Raw genomic sequence first — 16,317 nt, forward strand, 5'->3', positions numbered from 1 at the left:
TCCTCCTTATAACCGACGTCTTCAAAGTTGTCTTCCTTCTATATGGGAAAGAGATTTTGTCATATAGATGTCGTCCCACACTCCCTTATACAAAAACACGCTAGCAACCCGTTCGCAAAGTAAAGTTTACGTGCAGTAGCTCTGTTTCCTTCTTTATCGGACTGCTCGATTGCGTTTAGCTTGAAAGTTGCGTCATGTGCCTTTCTTTTTGCAATTTGCATGATGAGGATATGTCGACGCTAATTTAATTTGTGCACAAGCTAAGAAGTTGCAGTCTTCCTCGGCGCATATATTCCAGCGGTCTAAGTCTTACCTTTTGTACTCGAGCGCCGCTGGCGGCCGTTAGAAAAATGACATAAATTGGCCGCATCACTGAATAAGCCGCAGGGTTAAAGTTTGGGGAAAAAGTAGCGGCTTATAGTCCGGAATTTACGGTTCTTCTATAATACTATTTGACTGCAACGTTATTGACACACAGGCAGACACAGACAGAAAAGGGGCGGGGCGATTTTTTAGCCAATCAGAGCAGAACGTAATGCACGATGGAAATCAGCAAAGTAGAGAAACCGGGAAAATTAAACAGCGATACAGCAAGGGATTACTGTACTCACTTTTTTTACTACGATGAGTTGCGAATTATTATTGTCAGTCTGAGTTATTGTTGTGTCTATTTTTGTCACCAGAGACTTTAAATTTAACCCAACTCTCCAAGCTGCCGATGTTTCCGTCCCGAGGGAATTGTTGGAGGAGGCGAGCGTCTGGAGATAAAACACCGATTTTCCGAGACCGACGCCGTTGTCGACATCAAATGTTCATTCTGCTGTCAGAGGTCAGATGAAAAGAAACGCTGTCTTTGAGATACCTTTTCAAGTCTACGCGCTCGGCGGGGGGCCCGAACCTCTCGGGCCCGAATTAGGCCTTAAACTTTCGAGAGTCGACATCTGAGCGAATTTAAAAAAGGCTTACTATATACGTTTGGGATCATAACGTCTTCTCGAAGATGACAGAAAGACAAAAAGCAGACGGCACGGAGTTTAACCAGGTTTAACAAACGTTCCAGCAACGCACAGTACAAAGGAGCGCGCTTAAGTACTCCAAGAGCAATCAGTCCAATGCGTCCCAGCCGGTGTCAAGGGGCGGGACCAGCTGGGCGCCATGACAACCGTGCAGGACATGACACAGTCAGCTCATTCCCCAAGTACAGACGCTCCCTTACTCACAATCATTCGACTTACGCAAATCGGTAGATACGAAAAACATTTTCGGGGTGTCGAAAACTATCCGGACATTTCAGTTAGATTTTGTATTGTGTGTAGAGGACAATACTGTAGTGCTTCTTTCCGCCGCTACCGCCCTGTGGTGCTGCGAGAGGTCACCCAGCATCCACCTCGAAGAAGAAATCCTCTCCCTCTTCCTAGTTTGTGTGTAAACTTTCTATACTGTATCTCTAGCGCGGTAAGAACTTTGACGTTTTTATGGTATAATATCTCGTGCATCCATTCAATATGGCTGATGTAGTGTAAAGAAGAGACGAGCTGTTTCATTTGAAATGAAAGTGGAATAAGAAAGCTTGATGCGGTTGAGAAAATGGTTGCATCACTTTTTTTCACCTAACTCTTGAAGCCCATCTTCCAAAAGTGAGTTAAACTTCACTTTATTTATCTTTATAGAGCATATTATTTTATGAAATGTTTATTTTTTAGTATAAAACAATACAGGTTACGTATACAAACCTCAAACATACAAAATATAGCACTGAACCAACTTACGAACAAATTCAACTTAGGAACGATCGTCTGGAATATCGTCTGTACTGTACTAATAAACTCGTCCTTTTTCACTTTTTTTGGGGTTCGGGTTGGTGTTTCGACAGTATTTGAAACAGGCCTTTTCTTACTTGTACCATTTTCATGCTACACTAACAAAAAACCCTAAGGGATGAGCATGAAATCCCTCCCACCCCTCCTTAAATGACTCTTTCCTTCCTTTCTGCTTCCTAATGTGTAATGCGAGTCCTGGAAAAGCTATTGATGTTGATGCCACACACGTATTAACGAAATAAAAATAAATCTGGTCCCATTAGCATTTACAGTAATTGCTCTCATTTTCAAGATTTATTCATATTCTAATTCTATAATCTAATTCATTTTTAGTAAAAATTGAAAAATACTAAAAAATTACTCATTAAAAAAATACATATATTTTAATTTGACTGGAAATTAAGATAGAGTTATAGTATAGTGCAATAACAGAAAAAAAGGGGGAAAATGGTATGTTATGAAAATTGTAGTCATTTTTCCTATAATTCATAATATCATTTATTTGAGAAAAGAAGAACAAATATAATTCCAAATACAAGATTTACCAGTTAATGAAAAATATGACATTTTTTATGATTTATTACAATAATTCGTTAACATTGTTTATTTATAGTTTTTCTCATTTTCTTAAAATAGTAAACACAATCATAAATACAAAATTACATTTATTATAAGTTAAGTTTGGATCATAGTATACTACGATTTTGATACATTATATTGTTGCTAACTGTGCCGCCTCCCCAAAACATAATAAGATAAAATCATGTCATGGGAACCTGTCGTGGGTTCAAATCCATCTCCAGACTTCCTGTGCGGAGTTTGTATGTTCTCCCCGTGCTTGCGTGGGTTTCCTCCGGGCACTCCGGTTTCCTCCCACGTTCCAAAAACATGCATTTCAGGTGAATTGGCCGGTCCAAATTGTCCCTAGGTGTGAATGAGCGAATGAGTTGTCTGTCCCCGTGTGCCCTGTGATTGGCTGGCAACCAGTCCAGGGTGTCCCCTGCCCACTGCCTGATGATTGCTGGGATGGGCTCCAGCATCCCCGCGACCCTACTGAGGATAAGCGGTGCAGCTGATGAGATGAGATGAGAACATTTGTCAAAAATGAGCAAAAAAAAATCGACCAGTTGGGGGTCAAAAATGATAATTCTTACAACGTGAGAGTCATCATTTTCTACTGCATTACAAGTGTCTAAAACAATACCATGATCAATCCTATTTTTCACATCAATATCTGTCCTCTACAAAGTTTTCGAAGACTATAAAATGCACCTCAGTCTCCTCGCATATAATAAAAGACCTCGAGGCAGGAACGACAACATAAAAAGAAAAACAGGGAGGAAAAAAACCCAACCCGCCATCCAAGGCCAGTGTGTTCTTTCGAGAAGTAACCATCATTCAAATCTTTGACGCCTTTTGTCGTCAATGGCGAGTAATGAGGTTATAAAACATCAATGCAAATATACTTGCGAAAAAACACAAAACAACAAAAAAAATCATACCCCTGTGGCCCAGTCGTCTTATCCTCTTTGTTTGTTTTCCTCTCCTCGTTACGCACTTTGATCAAATAAATAACACCTCTTAATTTTTTGACTTAAATTCCACAAAACAAAAGAAAAAAACGACCTTGTAACGACCTGAGGCCCGCCCCGCCCCCGGGCAAAAGCGTGAGGGGATTTCGGTGATCTTGGGCTGTCGACATCTATTTGGATCAGCGAAGAAATGAAAAATGTAAAAAAAAATCACTTCAGACGAGAAATCTCTTCTTCCTAGGACCATCATCCAAGAATGTAAACAAGTTGTCAAGCTCCATGAGATCTACCTATAGAAACATCTGAAAAAGCAATATATACATATATACAGTGAAGAAAATAAGTAGTAAGCTATGTTGCTATTTCTCCCAGTTAGAAATCATGGAGGGGTCTAAAATTTTCATCATAGGTGCATGTCCACTGTGAGGTAGATAAACTAAAAAGAAAAATCCAGATATCAAAATACATTATTTTTTAACAATTTATTTGTGTGATACAGCTGCCAACAAGTGTATATATATATATATATATATATCTCACAGTTGCTATGGTGCCCAATTGGTCCCGCCCGTGTGGCGCCAGCTGCGGCTCATTAACAGATTGGCTTTCTGTCTTTTTAAGCTCAGTGCGCTCTCTCTTACTTGGTCAGCCCGTCAACGAACTTCTGCCCCGCAAGTCGTGTATTTCGACTAGGTCCTGTTCCAGTTGGTATTTCTTGTCCGGTATTGTTCCCGTTTATTTTGTCCTGTTTGATTTCTGTATCCAGTTTTGTTTCTATTTTTGTCCTGTTTATTATTTTCCCCAGTTTTCGTTCCCGTCTAGTTTCTCGTGTTTATTTTCGATATGTTGATTCATGATCTATCTTGTCTGTCCCGTCCTGTCCTGTCCGGTATCGACCCCATCTGTCCGATATCAACTCGGGCAATTGGAATAGATCTTGTCGGTCTCTGGCTTCCTGTCTTTCCACGCCAGACGGCTGCCTAACGTGCATGACTCCCCATTTCCCGTAAAATAAAAGGCTTGTGTGAGAAGGTCACGCGATTGGGTCCTGATCCTGTTCTGTTACCTGACTATATATATATATATATATATATATATATATATATATATGGCGCCAGCTGCGGCTCATTGACAGATTGGCTTTCCGTCTATTTAAGCTCAGTGCTCTTATTTTTCATTTGTGAGTCCGACAGTGAACCTCTGCCCCTCAAGATGTCGGTTCTGACTCGGTCCTGTTTTCCTGTTGGTATTTCCTGTCCAGTTTCGTTCCCGTCTATTTTTGTCCTGTTATTATTCTCTCCAGTTTCTTTCCCGTCTAGTTTGGCCTGTTTAATTCCGATATCCTCTTTCATTATCAATCCTGTCTGTCCCGTCCTGTCCGGTGTCGACCCTATCTGTCCGATATCAACTCGGGCAATTGGAATAGATCTCGTTAGTCTCTGGCTTCCTGTCTTTCCACGCCAGACCGGCTGCCTAAATTGCATGACTTCCCATTTCCTGTAAATTAAAAGGCTTGTGTGAGAACGTCACGCATTTGGGTCCTGATCCTGTTCCGGTTCTTGACAGAATTTTGTAGTATCTGTGTAGAAGTATTTTTCATAGACATAAACATGTTTTATTAGTAATATTTGATTTACGATTATTTATATTCTCATTGTATTTCAAACAGTTTCGTTTGGTGGGCCGGATGAAAAAGCCCGCCGGGCCCCATGTTACCCTCGGGCCGTAGTTTGCCCACCCCTGATTTCAAGGGATTACATCTCGCAAAAAGTTTAAATCAGGCACATGAAAACTAAGGAAAGGTCGATACGGAAAATTGTAAAATCATCGGTCCCGTATTGACCGCCACGCCGAGTAGCACCCGTGAAAAATGAGCTCCATGTTTGGCTAAAGTTCATCGAAAAATTGTCAAGAAAAAAAATGGACTCCGCGTTTTAGGCTGTCGGAATAAAATATCCACGTTGGAATCGAGAGAGATTTGCCGCCTTTTTACACATTATTTCATCACGCTGACATCTGTATCGAATCATAAAAACGTTCCCTTTTTCTTAATCACAAGATGATTCTCACGAGAGCGCTGCTTCACGGTGGGATCGGAGCAAAAATACACACCTTTCCTTTTGTGGCTAGCCAAACTCATTTAGTAGCTGTCACGCTAATCCTAACTTTCTCTACAGACATCAAGTATTAAAATAACCAAACATTTTCGGAATATTTCTAAAGTTCAATCTTATGTTATGAGCATTTGGATGTGACCAAAAAAACCATTTCTCTTTTGTGGCTAGCCAAACTCATTTAGTAGCGCTCATGATGATGCTAACTTTCTCTACTAACAAATAAGTATTAAAGTTAACCGAACATTTTGTAAATATTTATCAATTTCAATCTTGGTTACATGGATTTGGAGGTGAGCAAGATAAACATATTACTCTTTTGCGGTTAGCCAAACTCATTTAGTAGCGGTCACGCTAATGTTAACTTTCTCTACCAACATCAAGTATTAAAATAACCAAACATCTGGGGAATATTTGTTAAATTCAATCTTATGTGATGAGCATATTGATATTAGAAAAGAACACATTTCTCTTTTGTGGCTAGCCAAACTCATTTAGCAGCTGTCATGCTAATGCTTACTTTCTCTACCAACATCAAGTATTAAAATAATCAAACATTCTGGGAATATTTCTTAAATTAAATCTTATGTTATGAGCAGATTGATGTGAGCAAAAAACACATTTCTCTTTAGTTTAGTGGCTAGCCAAACTCATTTAGTATCTGTCAAGCTAATGCTAGCGATTTTGGGGAATATTTCTTAAGTTCAATCTTGTTATGAGCATTTGGATGTAAGCAATATAAACATATTGGGATAGCCAAACTCATTTAGTAGCGGTCACGCTAATGCTAACTTTCTCTCCCAACATCAAGTATTAAAATAACCAAACATTTTGTAAATGTTTATTAATTTCAATCTTGGTTATATGCATTTGGAGGTGAGCAAGATAAACATATTACTCTTTTGCGGTTAGCCAAACTCATTTAGTAGCTGTCACGCTAATTCTAACTTTCTCTCCCAACATCAAGTATTAAAATAACCAAACATTTTGTAAATGTTTATTAATTTCAATCTTGGTTATATGCATTTGGAGGTGAGCAAGATAAACATATTACTCTTTTGCAGTTAGCCAAACTCATTTAGTAGTCAAGTCAAGTTTAGTAGCGGTCACGCTAATGCTAACTTTCTCTACCAACATCAAGTATTAAAATAACCAAACATTTTGGGAATATTTATTTATTTCAATCTTATGTTATGAGCATTTGGATGTGAGCTAAAAAAACGAAATATTTCTCTCTAGTGGCTAGCCAAACTCATTTAATAGCTGTCATGCTAATGTTTACGTTCTCTACCAACATCAAGTATTAAAATAACCAAACACTTTGTAAATATTTATTAATTTAAATTTGGATGTAAGCAATATAAATATATTACTCTTTTGCGGATAGCTAAACACATTAAGTAGCGGTCATGATCATGCTAACTTTTCCTGCCAATAAATAAATACTAATACTTCATTTCTTAACCCTCGTGTGGACCTCATTTCAAGGGACATTTTTTGTACTTTTTCATACTGGCAGGACCTAAACGGAAACAGGACCCTATTGCATTGTTTCTCACAAGTTTTATTGAAGGAAAGCGGAAGGGCTGTGCCCACGATCCGGTGTTTGCTGGACGAGGGAAGCAAGTCGCTCTTGTACTCGGATTGTGATCCGAACACGGAAGTGGATCTTCCGTAGCGGGCGATGGCGGTGTCAGGGATGGAAAAACGGGTCGGTAGCCGGGACTGGGCGAGCAAAAACATGGTCGGGGTCGAAAACGAGTCGTAAGTCAGCCAGAACGGGAGAGTAGATGTAGTCGGGGACAAAAAGAGGACGTAAGCCGGGACGGGAGAGTAGACGTGGTCGGGATCAAAACGGGTCGTAGTCGGAGACAGACGGGAGCAAAAACGGGACAGGTGGGAGTGAGGGTCGAAAAAGGCTGAGGTTTGTAGACGGACTGACAACAGGGGACTGACAGGACTGGGTTTAAGTCGGGACAGGGAGCCAATCAGAACCCGCGGTGGTTGGCGCCAAATGAACGGGCACAGGTGAGTCACATCAGTAATCATGACACATACAGGTTACAGCACTTAAAAACAACATTTTAGTTTTTTCTAATATTGGGTTCAATCTCTGAAAAGTCATTCAATTTAAAGTTAAAAAAATGTGAATAATTTGAGGAATTTTAAACAAAAGAGTGCCGTGGGTCATTTTGACCCGAGAACAACAGGTGGGTTAACCATCTAAAATCTAAATTATATAATGAAAAAAAAAAAAATGAAAAGAAATCTACATTTAGCAGCTGATAACAGCCCCGAAGGGAGAATCCCGAATTGGAATCTCATTACTGGCATGATGCTTTATCCCCCGTTCTTTACAACCGTGCCGGACAAAGCCAGACTTTTTCACGATTTTTTTATGATCGAGCCATCTGTCCAAGCGCCTCGCGCGATATGAACGTTGAATTGGAGCGAGAAAAATGACAAAAAGCACGTCGAGGGGAAAAATGACAAAAGGTCGACGGGAACTCACGAAAAATAGAAGAGGAAATGAAAAAGAGTTCATTCAATGCCAGCCTCGTCCATATTTGACGTCTAGAACCGTCCATGGCAGTGACTGAGTAATATTTGATCTCTCATCTTAAGACCTCGATCCTATTCTTTGTCATCGAATACATTTCAAACTCTCTCGCTAAAAAATCCCGGTCATACGTAATTAATTTTATTTCATTTTCGCATCTGCTGTCTTATAAAAATAAAATGTACGTCACCCTGGTGGTAAATTTTGACATGTCGTATGGAAGGAGGAAGCCAAGTCAAGTAATACTTGCAGATGTTCGATCCGGACAATGGCGACGTTTTGGACCAATAAAATAATATCATCATTTCTAATCGCAGTTTATTGCTCACCCGGTCTGAACCAATATAAATTATACTTTGTTATTATATATACCAGGAGATACTCATTTTTAGTTCTATCATTTGGATACAATCAATATATATATACTGTATACACACATGTATATATAGATATACATCCATATATCTATATATCTATATATATCTATACATCTATATATTTATATATCTATATATCTAAACATTTGTCACAGACCAGGAACTGAGACAGGACCCAATAGCGTTCGTTTGCTCAGTTTTATTGATAAAGAGAGAGAACAGTGCTTGGGTCCACGATCCGATGATCGCACTTCCGTGTCGAGCGAGGATAGTCGTAGGCAGCAGGAATACTGGTCGATAGCCGGACGGGAGAGCAAGGGCGGTAACAAGTCCAGAAAAGGGGTCGGCAACAGGTACCAGGCAGGAAACAAGGCAAAACAGGTCGATGGTCGGGACGGAAAAGCAGGGCAGAAAACGGGTCCAGAAACAGGTCGGCAACAGGTATCAGGCAGGAAAACAGGGCAAAACAGGTCGATGGTCGGGACGGAAAAGCAGGGCAGAAAACGGGTCCAGAAACAGGTCGGCAACAGGTATCAGGCAGGAAAACAGGGCAAAACAGGTCGATGGTCGGGACGGAAAAGCAGGACAGAAAACGGGCCCAGAAACAGGTCGGCAACAGGTATCAGGCAGGAGAAAAGAGGAGGGCACGAAAATGTCGGAAGGTACGAAGCTTGCCTAGCTGGGAGCATAGGTTCGCAGACGGTCTGACAGCTTCCTCTTGGAAGCCGGGGGTTTAAAAAGAGTCCATGAACCAATCAGCACTCAGGGCTGTTGGCGCCAATTGGGCAGTCGCAGGTACCCTGAATCAGCAATCATGACATCTATCTATCTATCTATCTATCTATCTATCTATCTATCTATCTATCTATCTATCTATCTATCTATCTATCTATCTATCTATCTATCTATCTATCTATCTATCTATCTATCTATCTATCTATCTATCTATCTATCTATCTATCTATCTATCTATCTATCTATCTATCTATCTATCTATCTATCTATCTATCTATCTATCTGTCTGTCTGTACTTCCTGTGGTGTGTCTTGGGCAAGTACAGCTTAGCAGTGCCCCTCCCTTTCCAGGCCACTATTTTGTTTATTTTATTTAGTTGCATTTTATATTATTTCTATATAAGAATGTTTGTTGTATTTCTGTCGTATTTTTGTAGTACAGTGCTACTGTAGTTTTATTTTTGTAGTATTTTTGTAGTATTTCCGTAGGAAAAATTTTGTGGTATCGCTGTTGGTTTGATTTGCAATATTTCTCTTGTGAACCTCTTGTCGTAGTATTTTTGTAGGAATATTTCTCTCGTCATTTTTTATTTTATAGTATTATGTATTGGTATTTTTTAGTATTTCAGTAGAAGTATAATTGATGTACTGTATTTCCAAAAGCAGTATTTTTGTCATATTTTTGTAGTATTTCCATAGTATTAATTTTGTCATATTTCTTTAGTATTTTTAGAATATACTGTAGTGGTCCTTGTGTAGTATTTTTGGAGTAAATAATTCTCTAGTATTATTTCGTAATATAGTATCACTGTAGAAGTATTTTTGCAGTAATTCTATACTATTTTCATATTTTCAAAATAATATATGAGGTCCCTGTTTTGAAGCACTACATTTGATATTTAGTTTTGGAGTGCTTTTGTAGTATTTTTGTTGTATTTCTGTGGAAGTATTTTGGAGTGGACACACAAAGTGACAATAGGGACAATGTTGGCACCAAAAAAGTGAACCACTCTTGGGAGCCCTCTAGTGGTTGCCATTGAGCTCGCTTATGCCTTGGGCCGTCTCTGACTGAAGCCACTCCCTAAAACTGAATAAAAATAGCCACATAATAAAAAAAATAGAAGGAAATGTGTACACCGCACACATGGGACATTTTTTCTGTCAAATAACAGTTTGATATACACGCCATCTGTTGCCATTTTTATGAAGACGAATATTTACTGGAAATACAATCGGACAGGATAAGGTTAGACAAAGGACAGGCTGAGAGAAAAAGAAAGATAGAAAGAGAGTGGATCGTTTTGTTTTTTTCCTTATTGTTTTGGCGATAATCATCTTAAAGGGCTGCACAGATGACAGATTATTGCAAAATACAGAAATAAACTATGGAATAGAAGTGTGTTTAAAGCCTAGATTGGAATAGTTCCATTGAGGTTGCAGATCAAATCTCAGGTGGGCAGAGTACAGCACCAGGCCCGAATGGAGAACACTCTCGAACCTGTGGTTTTCTTCTTGGCTCTTGGGATCACTTGTAGACCAGCATATAAGGACACTCCTTATACAACCATTTTTATGTGACCATAATTTGGGTATAGTCTGGAATAAACTGCTCATATATTGACACCGACATCAGATTTACAGACGCTCCCCTAGTCACAACCATTCGAAATGGTAGATCCGAACATTTTTTGGGGGATGTCGAAAAATATCCGGACGTTGCTGAAAGTTAGATTTTGTAATGTGTGCATGTTTTTCTGAGTACAGGACATTTACTGTCGTGCTTCTTTCCGCCACTACCGGCGTGTGGTGGCGCTGTGAGAGGTCACCAAGCATCCACCCCGAAGAAGAAATCCGCTTCCTCTTCCTAGTTCTTGTGTAAACATTCTATACTGTATCTCCAGCGCACCAAGAACGTTGACATTTTTATTGTTTAATATCTCGTGCATCCATTCGATATAGTTGGTGTAAAGTGTAAAGAAGAGGCGAGACGTTTCTTTTGAGATGAAAGTGGAATAAGAAAGCTTGATGCGGTTGCGAAAATGGTTGGATCGCTTTTTTCGGCCACTTTTTACCACAGAGGAGGAAGTCGCCTAACTCTTAAAGCTCATCTTCCAAAGGTAAGTTAAACTCAACTGTATTTATCTTTATAGCGCATATTATTTTATGACATTTTGTTTTTTTTAGTACTAAACAATACAGGTTACTTATACAAACCTTAAACATACAAAATATAGCACTAAAGAAACTTGGGAACGATCATCCAGAATTTCGTAAGTAGGGCAGCGTCTGTAGTGTATAAACAATTTCACACATAAATCGCACCAGAGTATGAGTCTCACGCCCGGCCAAACTATTAAAAAAACCTGTTGCTTATAATGCAAAATATATGGTAAGTGTTGAATCCCTATTTTTATTGTTTAATATCTCGTGCATCCATTCAATATGGTTGGTGTAAAGTGTAAAGAAGAGCCAAGCTGTTTCTTTGAAAGTGAAATGAAATGAAAGTGGAATAAGTAAGCTTGATGCGGTTGAGAAAATGGTCGGAACGCTTTATTTAGGTAACTTTCTATTACAGAGGAGGACCTCTTGAAGCTCATCTTCCAAAAGTAAGTTAAACTTAACTTTATTTATCTTTATAGAGCATGTTATTTCATGAAACGTTTATTTTTTTAGTACAAAACAATACAGGTTACTTATACAAGCCTTAAACATACAAAATATAGCACTGAAGCAACTTATGAACAATTCCAACTTCCAAATAATTGGCCGGAATCGTTCATAAGTTGGGCAGCATCTGTAATATCAAATTTTGGATACATTCTTATATTGGTTTTATAACATACCGATATTTGACATATATACTTGATCACCACACCTCTTACTGTAACCATATTTATATGACCGTATTTAGGTATAGTCTGGAGTGAAATGCTTGTATATTGACCTCATATCGTAGATCATTTTGGAGATATTACAATATTCTGTGGTCTGTGCAGCCCTTTGAGACTCCGTGTGATTAAGGGCGTCACAAATAAACATGACTTGACTTTTATTTGGGGGATAATAATCACTGCTGCATGACAATAGAAAATCCCTGATCTGGCTTTAATCATATTAAACAGTTTTTTGTTGGCTTGCTGTTATTCAAAAAATGCAGTTTTTATCATTAATAAATTCCATTGCTCGGCAATATGTATTTTGACATGATTCCCCGCTCCATTATTTGCTCTGTTGAGCATGATTGACAGTGACCTTTCATTTTTTGAGAAATAGAAAGTGGCATTTTGGAGGGATGAAATAAACTGCTGACCCCCAACTGCTGTCCGAGTTTGTGATAGATGAATAAAGAAAAATAGTTTCACCTTTATTGCTTTTTAAAAATTTCTTTAGAGCAAGTTTTCTCAACTGGTGGGTCGTATCCAGAAAGTGGGTCTATGACCTGTTTTCAGTAGGCCTTTACCTTGGCAAAATAATGCTAAGATGAAAACAAACAGAGGGTATACAGTGGGACCTTTCTACCTCGCGGTTCAGAGCTTCGCAAGTCTAAAAAATATATAATAATAATATAGAAATATTATAATTAAAAAAAATTTAAGCATTTTTGAAGGGGCGTCGCTACTTCGCAGATTTTCACTTTTTGCGGTTGGTTTTGGTCCCCATTAACCGCGATAACCGAGGGATTACTGTATTGCACTCCCTAATAACAGATAGTATTAATGCCCTGCTCGATCACTTCTTCCTTCTGAGTCAATCGGCGCATTTGAGAGGCACCACATCTCATTTTATTGAGATTTTATTCGTTTTATTTCCTTTTTCTGCTAAGAGAGTTAGTGATAAGGGGAAGGAAAAGTGGAAAACATTGACAACAACGAATCAAGTTGACAGGGTTAGGTAGGGTTACTTTACTTGATTACTTTCAATTACTTTTGCATTACTCCAATACCAAATATGCTAATGAAAGACAAAAGAAACTAAATATGAATAAAATGATGACTCACAACACGTGGTAAGCTTTCTCTCCTGGCTTTGATCTCTTTGATCTCCAGCAAAACTAACATCAAATGCGACAGAAACAAAATGAAAATAAATCCAAACAGCTTGCCAACATCATTTTTGCTGTTCCATGTATTCCGTTACTCCCCAAGCCTGCACAAAATTTAGTCATTTTATTCATATTTAGTTTCTTTTGTCTTATATTAGCATATTTGGTATTGGAGTAATCCAAAAGTAATTGAAAGTAACCCTTCCCAACCCTGCAAGTCGATGACAGAGACAGTTGCGAAATACAAAAATGGGTCCCGAGTGCCTGCCATAGAAACGCTGCTGGAAAGTACAGTAAATGTTTAAAATGTTTTTACCAGTATATTAATCTTTATTAACTGCATAATAAAATAATTATCGACGTTTGGATGCACTCTCCATTAATATTTTGGATTTATTTTAGTATGTGTCTATTTTAAATTGGGGGTCCCTTGTATGTGATATAGGCTTTTAGGCGAGTAAATATGGTACTTTAAGTAATTTTTGTTTTGCTGTTCATTTTGTTTATTGACCAAATATATTCTATTATCTCTGCTTTAAACTGTAGAATCCTTTCATTGGACAAATTTGAGAATTTGAATTTTTTTCTTGTTTGGATCGCAGCTTCTCTTTAGGGTGGAATGGTGAGTTGTGCTTTAGAGTCAAGTCAAGTCATGTTATTTTGTGATGCCCTTAATCACAAAGAGTCTCAAAGGGCTGCGCAGACCACAAATTATTACAAACTACAGAATATGATTACAGCCTGATCAAAACCTTCATGAGGGCGAGGGAAAACTCAAAAACCCCAACATGAGGAAAATGAAGAAACCTTGAGAAGGGAAAAGTAAGAAAAGAGTTACATCTTTTAAAATATAAAATAATATTAAAAATATATTTTGTGCGTGATTTCCCATTCATATTTTGATTCTATTGGCTGGGGCGGCTATTTTGTCGCTCTGACAACCCAAAAAAAACAAGAAGTGTAACCAAATCATGAAATGGCCGCCATTATCGAAGATACTTCTAACACTTTTTTTTCAAAATCCTTAGAGAAGAGAAGAAAGAACGGACTAGTTTTCGGTTTGGTGTGTGATAAAATTGATAGAGTCAAAATTTGACCAAAAACCCGAAATTTAATGAACAATAAACAAGAGAATAGGTAACATTCAACATATATTTCAGAAAAAAACACTCTTATTTGGTCTAAGGTGTTGGATGAGAAATCAAAAGTTTGGTTGATCTTGGTTTACTAACTGTTTTAGTTCACTTTGATGACCTGTCGGTCGTCTACCCTAATTTTAGTTGATATTAGTTGCAAAATTACATTTGTGCGATAGGATTAATAGGGTTTTAGATTCTATCTAAATCAGTTTTGTGTCAGAATCACACAATAATACAGACGAATGACAAGCAGGTTTATCCAATAAGCAAAGAAAATACTGTTTAGATGTTTTCCGATTCAGGGAATCCCAAACCACTGCGAATCAATGGTTTCTCAAGTCCACAGTCAAGATCAAGGGAATAATCTATTAGCTACCGCAACCTTGATGTGAATCTTCATGATGAAGTAGATCCTTGATGTGGATATTTGGTCTGGGGTAGCTGGCTACCGGATCAGAGAGATTTCCAATCATCCAAGGAATTGAGGAATTTTTTCCGGGAGCAAAAAACACCCGGCTTTTGCTAAAAAAATCATCTTCAGCCTACAACGGAAATCCTACAAAGGAAGTTCGACAAAAGTTCGACAAAGGAAGTAGTACCAAAATACTACAACAATAATACTACAAAAATCCTACTACAGAAATACTACAAAACAGGGACTTAATACTAATTATTTGTTTTAATTGTGAGTGTTTCAAAACCAGTTGGATGAAACTAATCTGATTAAAAACGAATATAAAAAAATAAATATAACATGTAAATCTGTCATGATGACTGATTAGTTTCACTTGTGCCCGCTCGTTTGGCGCCAGCCGCTGCTGGCTTCCTGATTGGTTCCCCGTCCTACTTAAATTGAGTCCTTTCACTCGCCTGTTGTATGTCCGTCTGCGAACCTCTATTTCTACAAGGCAAGCACTTTGACGATGACTCCCGTCGGTCCCGCTTTTTGCACCCGTTTCCACCCGTCCGTTCCTGAATTTCCTGTTTGTCTCCGGCTACGACCTGTTTTTTGACCCCGACCACGTTTTGCTGTCCCGACCCGGCTTTCGACCCGTTTATGATCCCAACCACGTTTTGCTCTCCTGTTCCAGCTATCGACCTGTTGTTTCGTCCTCGACACCACGATCTCCCGCATTCGGAACACGCTCCGATCCCGTGAGCGGCTTGCTTCCCTCGTCCAACGAGCACCGGATCGCTGGCGCTGACTTTCCTCTATATCTCAATAAACTTGTGAGTAAACGTTACACGGTTGGGTTTACCTTCTGTTCTGGACGTGACAAAATGTATGCATGTATATGTATCCATTCATGGGAAAAATTGGATAGGGCTCCAGGTCCGGGCCAGGTTTTTGAGTTTTTCCTTGCCCTCATGTTAGTTTTAGATCAGGGGATGGTGTCATAATACAGTGGAACCTTAGTTTTCAAACGCCTCTCAGTTCGATCAAATCGGAGTCCGACCAAAAATTTCGAGAAATTCTTGCTTCGCTGTTCGGTCAAAAAATCGGAGTTCGAACGCCGGTAATGCTTGAGTGCGTACGCTAGGGTGCGATGCTGAGCGGCGTACGGGTGTAGATCGCTCTTTTCCTGACCAACTGTTATCGCGTGCGGACGTGCTTCGTTTTGCTTTCGCTTTTAATATAGGTGTACCAAGTGTTTTAGCCCCTAACTATGCCTCCGAAGAAAGTCAGTGCAAGCAGTAAAGTTGCTACAGGTGAAAAAAGAAAAGTAGTGCGTACAACTATTGCATTTAAGAAAGAAATAATAGCAAAATATGAAGGAGGTGTGTGAGTGTCTGATCTTGCTAGGGAATACCCCACCGTCCACTTGCGCCTTCTGCTGACCACCACAAAGGTTAGAAATCATATTCATAATTATTTTCTTTATCCTTTTTTTTTAATTTTTACACGTTCATGTTAGCGTAATCTTTCGTATGGAAGATTACGATAATGCGGACGTACGATTAGCCTGGGTTAGCATTATGTTTACGTTGAACATTTAGG

At 38.8% G+C, this 16,317-nt stretch overlaps 1 long non-coding RNA gene across 1 annotated transcript; it reads left to right on the top strand.

Annotated features, from left to right (window-relative positions):
* The first annotated feature begins 728 nt into the window (after positions 1-728).
* LOC148347486 (uncharacterized) lies at positions 729-15,447 on the top strand. Its single transcript, XR_015847902.1, has 3 exons — positions 729-829; positions 11,713-11,743; positions 15,410-15,447. It is a non-coding gene; the product is annotated as an uncharacterized LOC148347486 (long non-coding RNA).
* Positions 15,448-16,317: the final 870 nt, after the last annotated feature.

Source organism: Urocampus carinirostris, chromosome 19 (assembly GCF_059441175.1).
Source record: "Urocampus carinirostris isolate Australia breed hairy pipefish chromosome 19, RoL_Ucar_1.0, whole genome shotgun sequence".
Taxonomy (NCBI): Eukaryota; Metazoa; Chordata; class Actinopteri; order Syngnathiformes; family Syngnathidae; genus Urocampus; species Urocampus carinirostris.